General features: G+C 41.2%; 1 protein-coding gene across 2 annotated transcripts in view; it reads right to left on the bottom strand.

Annotated features, from left to right (window-relative positions):
• CHST11 (carbohydrate sulfotransferase 11) overlaps nt 1-17,908 on the bottom strand; it is a 165,021-nt gene that overhangs the window by 92,614 nt on the left and 54,499 nt on the right. The window lies entirely within an intron of this gene.

Genomic DNA, 17,908 nt, shown 5'->3' with positions numbered 1-17,908 from the left:
TCAAGTTAGACTTGTGGCCATGAAAGTCTACATAAGAAGCCATTCCACTCCAACCATCCTCTACAGTCACAAGGAAAACAAGAGCTTGCCTATCTAATCTCTAATCTCACATCATCTTCTGCAAACACTCCTCTGTCCCCAGCTTGCTCTGCTAAGAAGCATCAGGCAATCAGATGCCCACATCAGGCATCACAGCGAGGGATGTCTTGTCAAGGTTTAATTAAGACACAACCAAAAGGAAAGAAGACATGTTCCTGCTGGGAATCCAAAGGCATTAAGCAGCATCAGGCATGCTTTTACCACTGCTTGCCATGTTTTGTAACCAGAAACTACTGAAGTGTCCTACAGCAACAGTTCCGAGCTGTACCACTTGCAGACACGATGTTGCAGGCTTTAAGCCAAGAGGTAGAGAATACAGTCATGTAATATGTTAATACAGAGGGCTAATACGCAATCATAATCAATACATCAAGTAGTACAAACCACAGAAAACTGTATACAGTTCCAGTCTGGAAACATAACAGAATCCTTCACTCACTTTGTATCTATTTTCCAACTGAAAGTTATTATCTTATAAAGTGCCATGTCACTCTTCCCCTGAGCAAAGAAAGATTCCATGGGTCCTCTGGCAGGAGTCAGACATACATGCTTAGCAAACAAACTGGCTAAATGTTTTGATTTTCTTCACAACTAGGACAGTAATGTTATTAGAGGATACAATTTTAACTTAGATGTTTAAATACCTGATTAACGTTTGAGCACTGTTAGTCATGCAGCCAGGTATTGCAATTCCTTTGGTTTTGTGCTAATGTGCCTTTTACATAGTTAAATTAGGAAGTGGTTAAAACAGTTAAATTTTTTAAAAGATTTTGCATAAAAGGATAAAGCATAAAAAAAGGACTACCATGGTTTAAACCCAGCTGTTAACTCAGAACCACACAGCCATTTGTTCACCCTTCCTTCTTCCCCCACTCAGGTGGGATGGGGAGGAGAACGGAAAGAATATAAAACCCACGGGTTGAGAGAACAATAATCTAATAACTGAAATACAATATAATACTGCTAGTAGTCATAATAATAACAAGAAGGGAAAAAATAGGGAGAGAGAATATAAAACTAAAACGGAAAAGGGGGAAAAAGAGCCACAAGTGATCCACAATACAATTGCTCATCACCCGCCGACCAATACCCAGCCCGATCCAAGCAGCTTTCAGTGCCTGGAAGCGGTTTCAGGAAGAAAACACCAAGTGAATGTATGAGACATCCAGCAGTTCTTCTAACTACAGGGCTCCTGTCCAACCCATCCCCGTTCATCATCCCACTCCATACTCTTGTATCAGGAACTACACCCAGGGATGCTTTGAAAATCATTTTGTAGCTCCCTCACCATTACAAGAAATCTTTCCAAAATGGAGCCGCCTTCCAGTCCACAGCAAACCACATCATATCCACTTGAAACACCACATCAGGGGGAAAGGGAGAGGAGTTTCAGTGTACCCAGGTCATCAGGCTGCAATTAACCTGGATCCTGAAACACCGATGCTTTGTTCCAAAATAAAGAAGAATTCCAATGAGGTGTTCCCTAATTTATTACTTCACTTTTCATTTCCATTAAATACAGTAAACAGTAACATGCATAAATATATCCCTTCCTGCTTCACTAAGCCAGCAGGTATCAACACAGCAACACTTTATATGCAGCACTAACAGCCATAAAGACTAAATTATTTGCACAACACGCAAGATTTGACTCCCAGATGTAAACAAACAAACCAAAAAAGCAACCGTCTCCCCACAGCAAAAGCTAAATACTAATGCAGAACCTTAGTCACAGAAGCCATTAAATCTTTTTTATCATTCCCAACATTACTTAATTGGTTTGTTTATTCAATAAAGCATTTAGAGTTAAGACTGCAGAGTTAGCATAGCAACACAGCAGCTCAACACAGCAGTCTGTTTCCTGCTCATCGGTGTCAGGGACAGCGCGCCCTGTACACAGCACATCTGCACACAGCACATCTGCACACACCTGGCACATCACTGCAGCATTGAAACAAAGGGGAATCCTCCCCTTTCCTCAGCAGAAATCCCACTGCACCTTTTGCAAACTTGTCCTTAGGTGAGTAACTACCAGGAATGTTTATATATAGTTCAAACCACTTGCTGGCATGCCTGTGGACAAACTCGCCTCCCAGGGCTCCTGCAACTTGTTTTCTATTGTCTCAGCTTCTCTGAGGCAGTATTTCACCATGCGAATGACATGACCTTTCGGGCCTGAATTTCACCTATAGCAATTTGCAGTAAGAAAGCCGTAATATGGACGTCAACTGCAGCGATACTAATTTTAACAACACTTTCGCTAAGAATCTGTCTCACTATCGTAGCAGTAAAAATTAAAAAATAAATGAAAATCAAGCCCTTTATCTTCACCAAATCTTCCTATTAGCACAGTAAATATCAGAATTCACATTTTATGGCTTGGACTGATCTCTGTACATAATTACAGTTAATTATAATCTAATGATAAGCATTGCATATGCATGGCTCCAAGAACTGATTGTAAGATCACGATCAGGCACGTGAAGTGCGTAAAGCAGCTGACAGAGAACCACAGAACTGTTAGGTTGGAAAAGACCTTTGAGATCAGCAGAATTCAATGCCTGTAACGATTTAAGAGTAACGTTAATACTGCAACTGCAGCAGCATCAGCAGCCCCCTGAATTTAGCCAGGACTGTGAGCAACTGAGTAAATTGTTAGTTTATTACTTAAATACAAGAGCTGTAAGAACAAAACCTTTCTTCCACCTCCAGAAATGATCTGCCCAAAATGCAACCTTGGCCCATCTTGTTGAAATCTGTGGAATCACTAGTCATTAATTTAATAGCAAGTCTGGAGAGCACGTTATCTAAGCACCACATTTCAGTTTCCCGAGAGAAAATGGTAAACAGTCCCACTGAATTGAAAGCTTATCAACATAATAATCATCTGTGTATATATACGCAGACAGAAGGAAACTGCATGTGCAGGCCTTGAATTAACTCAAACCAGAAGTATCCATGCACAGCTTCTAGAAAACGCTATTCAGACCCGCTAGTACCAAGAGCAGGAATTTGACCTGTGAATTACAATGCACTCAGCATGAGAACACAGTGCTTCTCAGTCAAACCTTCTTCTGGTGTCTGTGCAGAAAAGAAGTGCAGATTTGGCCACAGTCTTGATCCATCTGATGACTGCAAATGAAAACGTAGGTCCCTCAAATGAAAAATGCCCTTTGGAAAGGCACAGTCTGGGAGCATCCTGAGAGCTTACAGGTCATCATCCAGGACACGTAGCTTTTTCACACCTCCTGCCATGGTCCAACAATCAATGGGTTTACAAGCGTCTCCTCTCAAGTCCCCCAGGTGCCAGCTACACTAGGTTGCAAGTGACAGAGTAAATTCACAAGGCAAGGCACCTACTCTATCTTGGCATCTACAAGAGAGGATATCAGCTCTGGGCTGCATCTAGGCAAAAATGCAAGACAATAGTGGCTAGAATAACTGGGCATAGGTGTAGAGGGGGAATATACAGGCAAGCAGGTATGGTATAAAGCCTTAATTTTTTTGTGTGATATTTCAGAGACTGAAGATCACTCATGTGGAAATATGCAGGCAGGGCTGAAGTTTTTACCTCTACTTGGCAGAAGGCACTTCTAATGCATTGGGTAACCCTGTCCCAGAATGGAAGACCTCTGGTATTTCCACAGGATAAACAGTGACATGAGAAAATACTAAAAACCAAGAGGCTCCATAAACGTAATGTCTGCTACAGGAGCTACAGAGAAGCTGAGAGAGGGGACGTGGTGGCACTTCTCTTGGGAGATTACTGGCCTGAAGAGGTATGTGAAAACTGGGATTATCTACACAGAAAAGAAAGGGGGGGCGGGAAGAAGTCATGGGAACCAAGACTCCTGGAGACTTAAAACAGGTCGCCTTCTCACCAAGTGTCAGAAGAGCAAATTAAACCATTTCTCACAAGCCTATGTGGGATCAACTCACAGAGGAGACTCTGCTGGAAGAGACTCACAAAATAATTGTCACTTCTTCCAGTGGACTTACAGAGACAAACAAGTGACATTTCAAATGCGGCATGCGTGCATTCAACAGCCACCTATATCACTACCATCCTACAACCCTGTAAATGTCAGAGGCTCCCATTTCCAAGGCTTCTGAACAGTAAAAGTCCCCCAACTGCTACCTAGCAACTTTTTTTCGTACTTGATAACATTTAATTTACATTGTTTGGACTGCTCTAATTATTTGCATGATAACAAAAACCAAATGTAAAAACTTCACCTCTGTTCACTGCCTCTTAAATTAACTGTCCCATATTACAAATATTTAAGAAAAGTTCTCAGGACACATTAATATTTAACTTTTCATTACTTTGGTCTAAAGTACAAAGACAAAATTCCCTAATACAGCATTACTTAAATCTGATATACATAATTTATTCCACCTACTGGGGATGCAAGTTGTCTCACAAAAAAGTATACCTTAGCAACAATGTCATGAGACTTTGGTTGAAGATGGGATCCTGCTCTTGTTTTAAAGAAAAAAGTCAAACATATATATATATATATATTTTTTTTTTTGGTCTGGTTTATTTTCTTTTTTTTGGTACGATTTCTGTATGAAAAGCTGAACACTGACAGCAATCCAACTGCTTCTTTTGGCTGCAGTACATTGTTTTCCAGCTAACAATTACTGTTCAACTGCCCCTTATTTCAGGCAAAGGTTAATGCTTTCCATGGAGCATCTAACTAACAGTAAAGAGCAGGTACATAACCTTGCACCTTCTCCTACAGCTGTAGAGCAACTGGGTTACGGCTGAACGTTCACCTAAACATTTCCTACCCAACCGAGACATAAAAAACAGTGACACTTGGCCCACGCAAGATAGCAGCATCAAAACAGTTACTTACATCTTTGCTGTCTCTAACCATGTTTAAATAAGCTACTATCCTCAAATTTCCTGATTTTTAAAGCAAAGCAAGAATAATTAATTATACCCACACTGAAAGTTTAGAGATTCTCTTTGGCTAAAGATTTGGACATGGTTTGCATTTCAAACTCCTGCACAGTCTTCTGCTATGACCCCAAAGCAGCAGAGAAAGCATTTTCTGATGGGTATATAGGATAAGGCACTGAAATAGACATTCAAATAATACACTAAACACCTTCTCAGAGACACTGAGACATCCATAATCATAAGCATATGCCTGTAAATGATATTATAAAACTACTCCTCCATCTGTACCAGCAAGAATTAGAATTATGCTCAGGGCAAACCGGTCACTCCAAATACAAACTAAGCAAGGCTCAATCCAATGGTATTTTGAACGCTCAACACTCTTGAAGCATTGAAAATACTCAGGGCAAAGTTGAAGTAAGTGAGCTGAGGAAGCAGCCCTTTCCCAGAGTTCAACAGAGGCTCTTGGACCGAGGTTTTTTTGCAATCTGGAACATCCTGTCCACATACCTTTCAGACGCTTAGCTAAAATCGTGCTGAACAAGCTCATCATTAGTAACCAGCTCGTTCTGCTTCAGGAAAACAAGCTTTCCATAATAATTTACAACAATCTGTTCTGCAAGACTTCAGCCAAGTCCAAACTGCAGGCAAAATCGGAAACTCAGCAACAAAAAGACTATCTCATGTTGAACTTCATTAAAATTCCTGTGCTCCCTTCTGCAAACTAATCAGGTTAAGGACACCAAATGGTATGTAAGGGTTAATTTTTAATCAGCAACTAGGAGCATAAAGAGTGAATGCAAAAGCTGTCACCCAGCCCTGGCTCCAGAGCCTGAGTAAGGGTACTTTAAGATAGCTCTCTCAGCAATGATTTACAAACACTAATCCTTCAGCAGCGGTTCACAAAGATCAGCGGATTGATAGCAACATCTTGTGACATCTGGGGCCTTGTGCTTTGCTGCATTCAGCTCAAGTCTTTAGACTAAATTATCGGTCCTTCATCTGGCGACCACAGGTACAAGGATTTATGACTGAACTCTTGTCTGGCCTCTTTCATTTTCTTAAGGCAAAACTGCAGCTTTCTCTGCTGGAAAGCTTGGGAGATCTATTTTTAGAAAGCAAAAATCAGATTAGCTATAGTATATGAGCATGCCAAGGTCTTAAATGTAGAGAATGAGATAATTCTTATTTTCTACATTAATGAAGAACCATATTTTTGCCTTACACCAGACAGTAACCAGAAACACAGGGTTTTATTTAGTGTAAGAAACAAGAAAGATCTGTGACCAGACCACCTTACCCCATGTAACAGCATTGTGCTTCATGGACAAACCAGAGACCTTACTGAGCTGGGTGCTCTATGTACATAACAAGGGAACAGTCCTGAAAGCTCAATATTTTAGATCCCCATCTGAGGAAGAGGGATGCTGTATTTTAGTTTACCAATACTGGTTCACTGATTCAACATGTCCATCCTACCCTCCCCTGATGTTTCCACTCACACTCATGTACCAGTGGGACTTGCTCAGGTAAGAATGTCGACGGATGGATACAACAGAAGCGAAGGATGAAAAATAAAGAAGAGGTCACAACACAGTAAAATGATTACAGTGGAGAAGAGCACCAAAGCCATTTAATTACAGGACCAGGGAACAGCAAACAGTCCTCAGTTCACAGATCAGAAAACACAGAGGCAAAGAGGTTAAAAACTTCCACAAAGCAAATTCCTTGCTACAGATCAAATTCATTTTAGGAAGCAAGAGGTCTATTCTAAGCTGCCCATTTAAGCCTCTACAATTAAGGGAGCTGCAGCTGCAGAGATGGGTCTCCCCATGTGCCTCTGGAGGTGGCTCTCTTCCTTTTTACTGACCAGCAGCCCTAGATGGGTTGGTGGTTGAAGTTACATGAAATAAATCCTGGCATGGCAAGGAAATTAATCTTCAGGTTTGTTTCTAACCTCTAATCACGAATTACAAAGGTTGTAAATGTCCTCCAAAGAATAGAGAGAGATTTAATTACTTTTTGCTTTAGACAAATTTCCAGAAATAAATTCGTATTTTATCCTGTTTGTTCTCAGATTAGCATGGGGATGGATTTAATTGGGCACAGTGGGGAAGTTAATATCCTTGGGTGAATTTATGCAGAGACTTAGATCCTTGGCCACCCTACAGACATTGCATGTGGCATAAATTAACACAACATCCTTTCTGTTAATGAACAATGTGCAACTTTTTTTCCAGTAGGTTTTTATATGTTAATGCACACACAATTTCTTTAGAAGTCTCAAGATATTATCCACAAACCAGCTCAAGAGAATTTTCCAGAGCCTTTACTTCTCATACGAGGAGAACTCCATCTTGTTTATCTCTGTCACACACTGCTTTTAATACAGCAAGTTTTTGTATGTGCAAACTAAAAACTATATTCAACTTGGTTAGAACTTTTCTGATACAACCTTCTTTTCTCAGCCATGATGTGCAGATTCAGGACCATCACAGTATTTTACAGGTCAATTCTGGATGGATCAGCGACCACCTCAACTGCCTGCTCACCTTTGTACAAGCCCTGGTTTATACCATCCATTAGCAAAGCCAGATGTCCCAAAACGTGGATCAAAATGGTCTATTTTTTTTCTCCTAGAACTATTTGTAAGTTTCCATACATAAATGTTAAGAAATATTTTTTTACCACCCACATCAACTTAAGAAGCTTACACGTTTCCAAACATGCCTCCCTCCAGTTTCTAGATACTCACTGTAACAAAATCAGCAGGCACGTCCGCTGCTGCAGTCTCTTTATAGCAAAGAGCTGAATGTTCTACTCTGCTCTTATCAGCCTAGTTTTCAAGCCTGTAGATAGTTGGCTATACCCCATCTCTCTGATGCAAGTTCAAAGGAAAACTGTGTAAATGTAGGTCCAGGGGAAAAAAGCTACATTTGCATTGTCCTAAAAAAAATGAGAAGCTACGTTTCTTTTTCTGTGTTCCCCACTACTTCCATTACACTGTCAGTACCACCCTACTTAACAAACATGATGTATAAGCTCGCCCAAAAAGCAAGAGGGAGAGAAAAGCCTTTAAAGGAGGAAGGTTTCTTTAGAAAGCTGTAATTTTAAAAGCATTTATCTTGAATCATGGTCAAAATGAATACGATGGCTGCTGCAGCTGCAGTCTATTTGAGCTACTGTTTCTTTGCTGTTCTTCAACAGATGTGCATTGAAGATGAAACACAAAATCATATTTGCTACAGATATACTCAAACGCACAGCAAGTCTTCTCACAAGCCAAGCAGAACAGAAAATAGAGCTGCAGCAGTCATTTTAACCTGGAGCAATGAAAGGCTCAAAGTTTTAGTCTCTGAACTCCAGGCAGAAGTATTGCACACACACATATGCATACCTCACCTGACGCAAACAGAAATTAAGGGACACAAGTCATTTCTGTCCTAGTGGTATGTCCAGATGGACCGAGATTTACCACCTCTGAAGCAGTGCCCTCATATTTTTAGTGCAATCACATCCTCCTGAGACTTCACTGTGATTTATGAACAATGACTTTCTTTACAAAGAAGCAGCACTAAACAATTCAATAAGCGGGAAAGAAAGTATGAAATCCTGCAGTAATCGCTTCCAGAGCAGTCATTCATTATGGGAAAGAGGATTATGACTGCAGCTTGTTGGATAAGGAGATGAGCTCTTACAAATTAAGGATGCTACTTCCTTGGCAATGCAAAGGCCAAATGCTGATATTAAAAAAGAAAAAGTACCACAGAGAGTAAAGGCCTGATTCTGCAATTTGCAAAATGTCCAGACTAATAATTAACACACAGCTGGGCTTTACTGTCTTATTCCAAGAGGTTGTTCCCTTTAATACTTCTAAACTCCAAGTAATTCCAAGGCACAGATATGCAATCGGCTTCTTTGCAAGGTCTTTTGCTTTTCCAGCAGCTGGTCTTCACCTCAGCTGACCAGGATCAGGGCAAGTCAAGGTCTGCAGAACACTGTTGGGCCATGCCCAGCCCCACTGGACCGCAGAAGTTCTCCAGCACTCCTGCCTTCTTCCAATAGGGTCTGTACATTGTACACGGAGGCTGGGAAGCTCTCACACTCTTCCCTCTCTGTTAGGAACGAGCTGTACACAGATAATATTGCTTTCAGATGCAAGAATCCCCTCCTGCAGCAGTTTTGAAATACTCCAAACCACAGATCCTTCAAAACGTTTTACATATGAATAGGACATTGTCAGCTCCCTCAGACCCAGGCAGCACTTCACCACACAGAAGAGTAAAACACACATTAGCACTATAAAACTTCATCTCCATTAGCATCATCTGTATTTCCATTACAGAGCCCAGCTTCACAGCCAACCTTGGGTGAGGTACTGAGCATGCTGGACCTGTCTTTCTCCAAGGAGAAATTCCCAAACACAAGAAAACCATTCAGAGCAGTGAATGTATGAGCTTTCAGTGCCTGCTTATCTTTCAGCAGTTTTACTCCTTTCCTATAGCTCCTTCTATTGCTCCCATCATTTCAATGAGTTCAATTAAAACCTTCTGATGCACTTTGTCTACAAGGAAGAAATGCAACAATGCCTCTCCAAGAGGAAAAATGAGTGAATGAGGAAAGATCTTTTTATGATTTTACTTCCAATGATAGCACTTAAAGGGGAATCAAAGCAAGTAGAAGTTGCAAAAGATACATATTCTGGTATTACTACCAAGTACAATAGACTAAAGATTTTAAATTGACTGAGACTCTTCCTTCAAATATTATGGATACGCTATATAGTGCGGGATAGATGCTGTATAGATATGCTTATATAGCATGAGGCCACTAAGTAGCCTTCTTCTGCATTAAACAGGAATGAAGAAATCACACCATATTTCGAGGTTCAATTTCTGAGGCTCTAGAATACTGGATACCTATAAGACTTTTACTGGTAATAATATTTCATAATTAGCATGGAAAATAATAAGCTTCGGTTTCAGTCACTAATAGCCTGCCAATTGCATTGTGTGATTTCTATCAACGCTGCAGCTGGTGACCAATAAGTATCTAAAATACAGGATCACTCTGACAGTATGAATCTGAAGGAGACAGGCAACAAAACTGCTGGACAGAGCTGTGAACTTAAAAGTTCTTCCACAGGAAACAAATGCTGTTCTTGCACTTGTAAAGTCTCATGCAGAGAGGGACAGAAATAGCAGGACAGGTAAAAAAGGAAAGCACCCTTTACAGAAGACTTCCCTAAAATAATGCCAATTAATCTCTAGTCCATCTTGCAGACTGGAATAAATTTGCCAGAAAATTCCACCTTGGGAAACTGATCTGATGCCAAACTTTTGCTAAGCTGAATTGCTGAATTGACCTATCCTCATCTTCAAGCTACTGGATCTTGCGGTACATGCCTGCTCATCATGACCATAGGTCTCTTCTCTGTATGTATGGTCAAGGCACCCTTTAACTTCCCATCATTCTGTGTCAAGTTTTCCAGACACTTCCTCATTCTTCTTTCTTTCTTCTGAACACACTCAAAGGTAACACTACAGGTTGCTGAAATCAGGGTGTCCCCACAGCACTGCAGCAAAGGCTGCAGCAGAACCCATATGATGAGCAAGTACAACTTCCAGTGCTGTACTCCACCTTTACATGTGCCCTGGCAGCATGAGCTCTCCTGTGGCCCAGGTTGCAGCTGGTGAACCATCATCCTCAAACTCTTTTCAGACCTCCCTTTCAACAGAAGAGGATCCTCTACCTGCTAAGCATCGCTTAGATTTTATTCCTCTACACATTCGCCCTTATTAAAATGACTAAAACTGGGTTGCCACCCAAGTCACTACGCATTCGCAAGACTGTATTAATAACTTTCAGTTTTCCTTTTCTTCATTTACCGTTGCCCTAACTTTTGCACCCTCTATAAACCTGATTAATAAATGACTACGTTTTGTTCTGGATCACAAATTAGAACATTTAACAAGCACCAGCCGAAAATCTGGTCCCCCACGGATCACATGGGAAATGTATCTGCTTAGAGATGACTTCCCAGTTACAGCTATTTTTACAAACTGTCAAACATTTTTTTATGTCAGTATTATGCGTGCCAGCTTGATATGCATTCACTTGCTGATTTAACTTTTGGTTTATTCATTCCCATATGCACCTGTACAGGAGTAATTTTGACCTTCAAATATAATACTGTTACAACAAAGAGGGTGATCAGCTTGGAAACATAAATTTAAAGCATGTATTTGTGAAAACATTTAGGTTAGTTGTCCATCTTTCTTCTTCCAAGGCTGCAGAGAAGGCTTTTGAGATGTTTTACAGTCTTGTTTTCCTCTCCACTCTGCATGGGTTAATTTTATCACAAGTTCTTGAAAGCTGAAACAGCAAAACTGCATTTTAATTGAAAATATTTTACACTTTCAGCTGAAAAAATTCAAAGCAGAATAAAAACTACCATTTAAGTGATGCTTTCTCGAGCCACAGAGTTGAATGGCAGATAGGACTGGCCTAGAGGGAACAATCTCAGAAGGCTGATGCTTCTGGGGTAATCCTTACATTCTATGCTGAAAACCCCATTTGTCTTCATTAAATATTAACCAGACATTATCACCAAGGAAGTATATGTAAAAGCATGTTAAGTAATAGTAGCCAATAAGTGAAAAAAAATCCCATGATTTTATTTCAAATTTACCATAAGGGGGTGTCACATATTACCTCTTTCTAAGCTATGATTAATCAACTCAGCTCCATGCACTCAAACAGATCCTTTGTCCTCCTACATGGCTGGGAATTACACCTGAACTGTGTACAGTGGAAGGATATTTACCGAGATCAACTTCTTGAGTCCTTAGCAGGCAAAACTGCCAAAGCATTTTATTCAGCTGAGGACACCATTTGCATGTGTATGTGGAGCTTTATCATGCAGGTATGATATGAATGCCTATATTACATCCATACACGATTGAATATACACGTGCATTATTGATGTTGACATAGCACACCACTGTTTTATCCACCCCCAGATGCTGGGGTATCGTTTTATTTTGCAATTACTTCATTTTCAAGACTTGTAACAGGCTGCACCATGTTTTACTGTCCAAATCCAACCATTAAATGGCAGTTTATTTGGGTTTCTCCTTTCTGTTCTCTGCATTTTGTTCCTTTCCATTTCATTACAGGGTTTCCAGGGTGAAAGCTTAAGTAATATTCAGAGAAAATGGCAATGTGAATTTTGCATCTAATAGTAGCCTCTCATTAGATAAATCTGTTTTTTCCAGAACATGCTGCTTTTCAATTATTCTATTTAACCACACACTTGACATATTTTCCTGTCAAAACCTATTCTATTTCTCTGAAATCTTTACCTTCTCTCTTCCCTGACCTTCTCTCCTCCTCCCCAACTACTCCCTTTGTCACTCTGTTGCTGCTCCTACACATCCCTATCAACCATTTAGGCTCATCCCCTGACAACCATTTCTCTTCCCTCACCTCTTTAGTCTTCCACCACCATCCAGCTCCATCCCACCATACTCCCAAAGCAACAAGACAAGACAAATCCCAACCTGCTCCCTAACCCAGCCACCATGCCAGGATCCTGGGTCCCACTCACCTAAGTGGTGGCAAAGGGGGTAAGGGGTTGTGGGGAAAGGAGGTGATGAATGCATGGAGAGTTGGTTTCAGTTGCTTAAGAGGAACCAGAGAACAGCCTTCTCCCATGTGTCCCACTAGGTTTCTGGGGCTCTAATCCCATCCCTGAGCCTGGCAGCTGTTGTTCACTATCCCGGTGCCACACTCCCAGCTCAGAGCTGTTACTACACGTGCATTTCCCCTCCTCCATTCCCAGGAGATCCCATCCACCCAGAAGCCCTGCATTAGCTAAAGCAAACAAAATGCAAAATAATGAACAAGAGGCTTGAGAGGCAGGCAAATTACAAGGCCAGGAGCTACAGCGAAGGAAGACCATGAGGCATGCCTGGTTTTATTTATAGTCTTTACCCAATGCTTTGTTATTCTTGCAGTTAAAACAGTTAAGAAATGACAGAGTTCAAGGTCAGGAGTGTTGTCACAGGCACACAAAGGCAAGATCAGAGGAGAGGCTCAGAAGCCATGCTGCCAAGCGTTTTCCCTTTCCTTTTTCAACAAACGGCAGTTTCTCCTTTCTGTTTTACACGCTCACTTTCAGGTCTGCATCCTAAATGTTTAAACAAAGAACAGTCATCCCCTCAAACAATTAAAGGCCATGAGACTTTAAAAGAGTCTGAGACTTTACATGTTACACTATGACAAGATGCATAAGAAATTTACTCTTCCCAGCTAAAATCAGTGTTGAAAAATCAAAGATTTTAGGCAAGTACAAACAGCCCTAGAAATTAAGACTGCCTATTGCCTCTGCCTCAGCTATGGATGTTTCCTTGAAATGGGAACCCTGAATAGAAATGAAAATGAGAAGACCCCAAGTTGATAACCCTGCTGTCATTAACCTTGTGGAAAGTGCACTTGCTGTACTGCGATTGTGACTACCACCAAATGTGTGCTCGTTTCAAAGGAGAGCTGAATCTGTGTATTTAGAAATACAAATTCAAACCACTGGCACTAACTCACTTTGCTGCTCAAGACCCTTAGCTGTATTATTTTTTTGTTGTTTTGCATTGACCACAAAATAACAAGGGATACCAAAGCTGTAAATGAGTGCATGAGTGAACCTGGAAAAGATCAGAGCTTCTAATCACCCTCAGGTAACTGCAATATAAAAAAAAGAGTGCAGGATGAAGGTAACCAGTGATTTTATTTAGATCCTCCCACATGAACAGGATTAATTCCATGCTCTACAGATCTTCATTTGTGTCCTCCTTATTCTATGGAGAAATTGAAATACAGGGTGGTTTGCTGTATACTCTGCTTAATTTAACTGTTTCTGTTGCAGCTGTGCTACTTCCCTTTAGAAGAAAGGACAAGAGCCCTAATGCCTATGCCCTCCATCAGCACACTCCAGGCCCAGCACTGAGGACCTCAGTTAATTCCTGACTCACTGAGGAACATCCTCCTAAGAGGAGGCTCTCTTTGTTGTCCTCTTGCCATCCTAGTAATGCTACCAGGTACTGGAATTCAAATAAACTGTCTTAGGATAAAGTTCAAGCTCTTAGGAATAGTACGTGCTTGAGGACTTGGTCTGAGGTCCTCCGTAAGCTTCCACTTGCAGCTTTCTTCAAAACACCCTGATGGCATCAGCCAGTTGTCCAAATACAACCCCCCACAACAGCTACAGCTAAACATCAGTCTTCAGCTGGACAACAAAACATCAACCATCTCTTTCTAGCACAACAACCTGCTTTGCTTCAAAAGTCCCTGCTGGAGCTGGTTCTTTGCATCAAGGCATTGCATGGAATAGGGTTGCATTCCTACTCTATTCAACACAAAGAAGCCCCGGACAAGCCTCCTTATGGCCAGGCAGGAGCTGAATCTTCTAATCTCCCTCTGGATGGTTTTCAGGGCTGGGGGCAGGTTGAGGTTCATCCCACCCTGCTCATCCCAAAAAAAAGAGCTGGCATTCAGGTCAACCCTATCCTCAAGTCAATTCCAAATAAAAGGCATAGAGAGAACAGGGGAAACAAAGCAAAGCACAGTGAGTTCCAGCCAAGCATAAGGGCTTCTCCCCTTCATCTGTTCGCTCTTCCTATAGCCAAAACAGAGAGTTAAGCTATGCACATGACTAACGGTTTCCAGCACCAGGGATTTCCCAGGGCTATTTGTCTAATCAAAAGTCAACAAGCTACACAGTAGATTTTTATTGCAAGGACAACACTGAAGGAAGAAACCACAAGACTTCATTTCCTTTCTCCCATGTTTTTCAAATAGCATCTGTTTGCCCACCACAGACAAAGCAAAACACAGGCTTCTTCCCTCCCTTTAAACTAGAGATTAAGATACTCAGATAGACTTTAATACTGAGAAGCAAGCAGCCAACCTGATTCTCCTAAACCCAAACACCATTTTTCTTCCCCACCATCCAGACACAACAGGGTCACACCAGTCACCCGGGCACTGCAATCTCCTTCCACAGCAGCAGTTCCCTCCCAGCAACACAATTTCTCCTCCTCAAAGGAAAGCTTAGGTCAGAATTAAAGAGGGGAGCAAATGTCTGAAACACAAAGGTCTTTCACTGGCCACATCAAATACAAATTGTGAGATGGGAATGATAAAAGCCAAAGGAAGACCATTTTGCTCAGCAAAAAGCAGCCATTAAAAGCAGTCATCAAGGCCATGGCCAAGCTAAACACACACAGGGTGACAGCCAGCTACTTGTCACTTAGCAAAATCACTGTCTATGCTTCAAACAAGCATTTAAACACATCTTGCTCCCAAAATCACAGAGAGGAGGCAAGGGATGAACTGCAGGCCACCCGTGATGGTCACTAATGATGCAATTTATTTCTAACAGATACGACATCACAGCAATCAGCATTACTGTTTGACTGGAGAAGTGCAGAACGCAGCAGAGACAAACACATGCTCCTCCCTAAATCTCTTCTTTCCCCTTCCCATGACCTTCCTCCTCTGCAGTGGAGTAAAAGTTAGTTTTAAAAAACTGAAAAATTTGTGTAGAAAAGGACAAAGCAAAAGTAAGACTTGTAAAAAGCTGCACTATTTGGAACAAATAAAAAAAATATTTAAAGTTTAAAAAAAAAAACAACCCAAAATTCCTTTAAAAAAAAAAAAAAAACAAAAACCTAACCAGACTCTACTACCTTTCTCTTTTCAATGACAGCCTTTCCAGGAAAGATGTACTCACTTTCTCACCTGATTCTGTAATTCACTGCTGTCACTACACAGGCACCAGTGTTACTGAATTTACACAGCATCACAACCAGGAGGTTATTCAAAATATAAATTACACAGTCCAGCACTGAACACAACAGCTTTCCTGAATTATGGCTGTTTCCTAAAATTGCTGGTACCACTTTACTAACTGTAGCCAAATGCGTGACCAACCCATGCCTATCCAAATAGCTTCAAACTAGAAAGCACTGCAGCAAGAAGAGACTGCCAAGCATGAACACTCCGATTTTGAATGCAAGCATGGGTTTATTATTAGGTTGTTCTGTTGAGTTACATTACCAATGCCTTGGCTACACTGGATAAAAATAAAAGCACAGTACTTGCATAAACCATCCACCTATACTGATGCAAGCTGCCGCCCATGCTCTGCAGTGTGAAAGAAGGAGCATCCAGCTGAAGGCAGAGGAGCTGTGCTGATGGGTGACTGCGGTCCTGTGCAGGCAGATATAGCCTGCCAACCACAGCCCTGGGCAAGGAGAGCACAGACATGGGTCACACCGACACCTGGCTAGTTTCTCCTGTCACTGTGCACACAGATTGAGAAATGCCTATTCCTATTACAGTTTCCCCCCACATTATGACAATATGTTCATGCCCTGCTCTTAATTCTGAATGTGCACTTCTCAAAGTCAGTGGGTTTGGAGTCCTGGGCCAAAGTTCTTGCCCAGGAAGCGAAGGTGCCCCACAGTTTATACCTCTCACTGGAGTTTATTTCTGGACTGGTTTTGGTTCCCTCACAGTCCTCCTGTGTAACCTTGGGGGTACCATTTCAGCCCAAATTCAGCAGTATACTGAAGTACTTGCTTCACATCATGCATACGAGTTGAAAATCAATGCAAGTATATTGATGCATTCATGACTTACTGAAGGTCAGAAAACAAACTGGTGACAGAGCTGGAAATAAAAGAGAGACCTCCCGATCTCAAGATCAATTCGTTTAACCTCCAGGCCAGGTTTGCATGAATTAACAAGGGAAACAATTCATCTGCAAGTGGTCTGAATCATTCTAGTGATCAGGTAACGTGTCCCAGTTCTGTCACTGTTACACTTGTTGGCTCAGAGCTCTGATTTCCATCCCCACGCCACTTGCCCAACAATTTCTGTCCTTGGGAAAAAGTAATCAAGTATGATGAGGACAATCACAATTAGCTTTAAATATAGGCCTGCTGGCATGTATTGAGAACACACTGTAATATAAAGAGCTATTGTGAAGGGAGCAAGACTAAAGCAACAGAAATTTTAGATTAAGTGAATGTGGATATCCAAACTCAAATTATGAGAAATGATCATTTTAGGAAGTGGTAGGAATTCCCTTACATAAATTACTCCTTTAAATATTTAAAATCCCACTTCAGCCTCAGTAGAAATTAATGTTTAATGTCTGCTCTTCTGTAACCTGACAAAAGTATTTGTAAAATGCATCCAGACAGACCCATCGTGCTCTCAAAACATAGGCAAGAGAAGGTAGCCTAAGACCAAATGAGAAGCCATCTGATTTCAAATAGCTTTCCTGAGGTACCTGTTATCAAGTAAATCACTTGCCAGAGAAGAAAGGAGAACAGACCCGAACGCTTGAAGGTGACTCTTTGTAACAGCAACCAGTTATGAATTATATCACATTAGCACCACTTCTATATTTTAGAGATCTTTTTTCCAATGCATTTGTCTATCTTCTGTCATTTTTCACAGTTAAGCAATTACTGGTCTGTTGGAAGGACGCCAGCTGTCAGTACTGCTGTCAAACTGACACTTCACAAATATGTAAGAGTCCGCATTTCTGATGATGAATTCCTCACTGTCTATGTGACAGGATAAATCACTGCCAGCAATACCTACACAACGACTCCATGGGTCAGTAGACTTCCCGTAAAGAGGGTAGGCAAGGTGAAGGGCACTGTCACAGGATGACAACTGCCACATCGTGGGATTTAGAGTTGTTTGGGGATTTTTAACTAAACTTCATTAAAATCCCAGCTATCAAAATGCTGCAAGCACTATGGCCATGCCCCTTATATTGGTAACATGCATAATGAGCATCAAGCAGAGCTATGGCACAGGTCA

Source organism: Pezoporus flaviventris, unplaced genomic scaffold (assembly GCF_033815535.1).
Source record: "Pezoporus flaviventris isolate CSIRO_AGI_PZ_B2104156 unplaced genomic scaffold, CSIRO_AGI_Pfla_v1 ptg000002l, whole genome shotgun sequence".
Classification (NCBI taxonomy): domain Eukaryota; kingdom Metazoa; phylum Chordata; class Aves; order Psittaciformes; family Psittacidae; genus Pezoporus; species Pezoporus flaviventris.
This window is presented reverse-complemented; position numbering and strand designations above follow the sequence as displayed.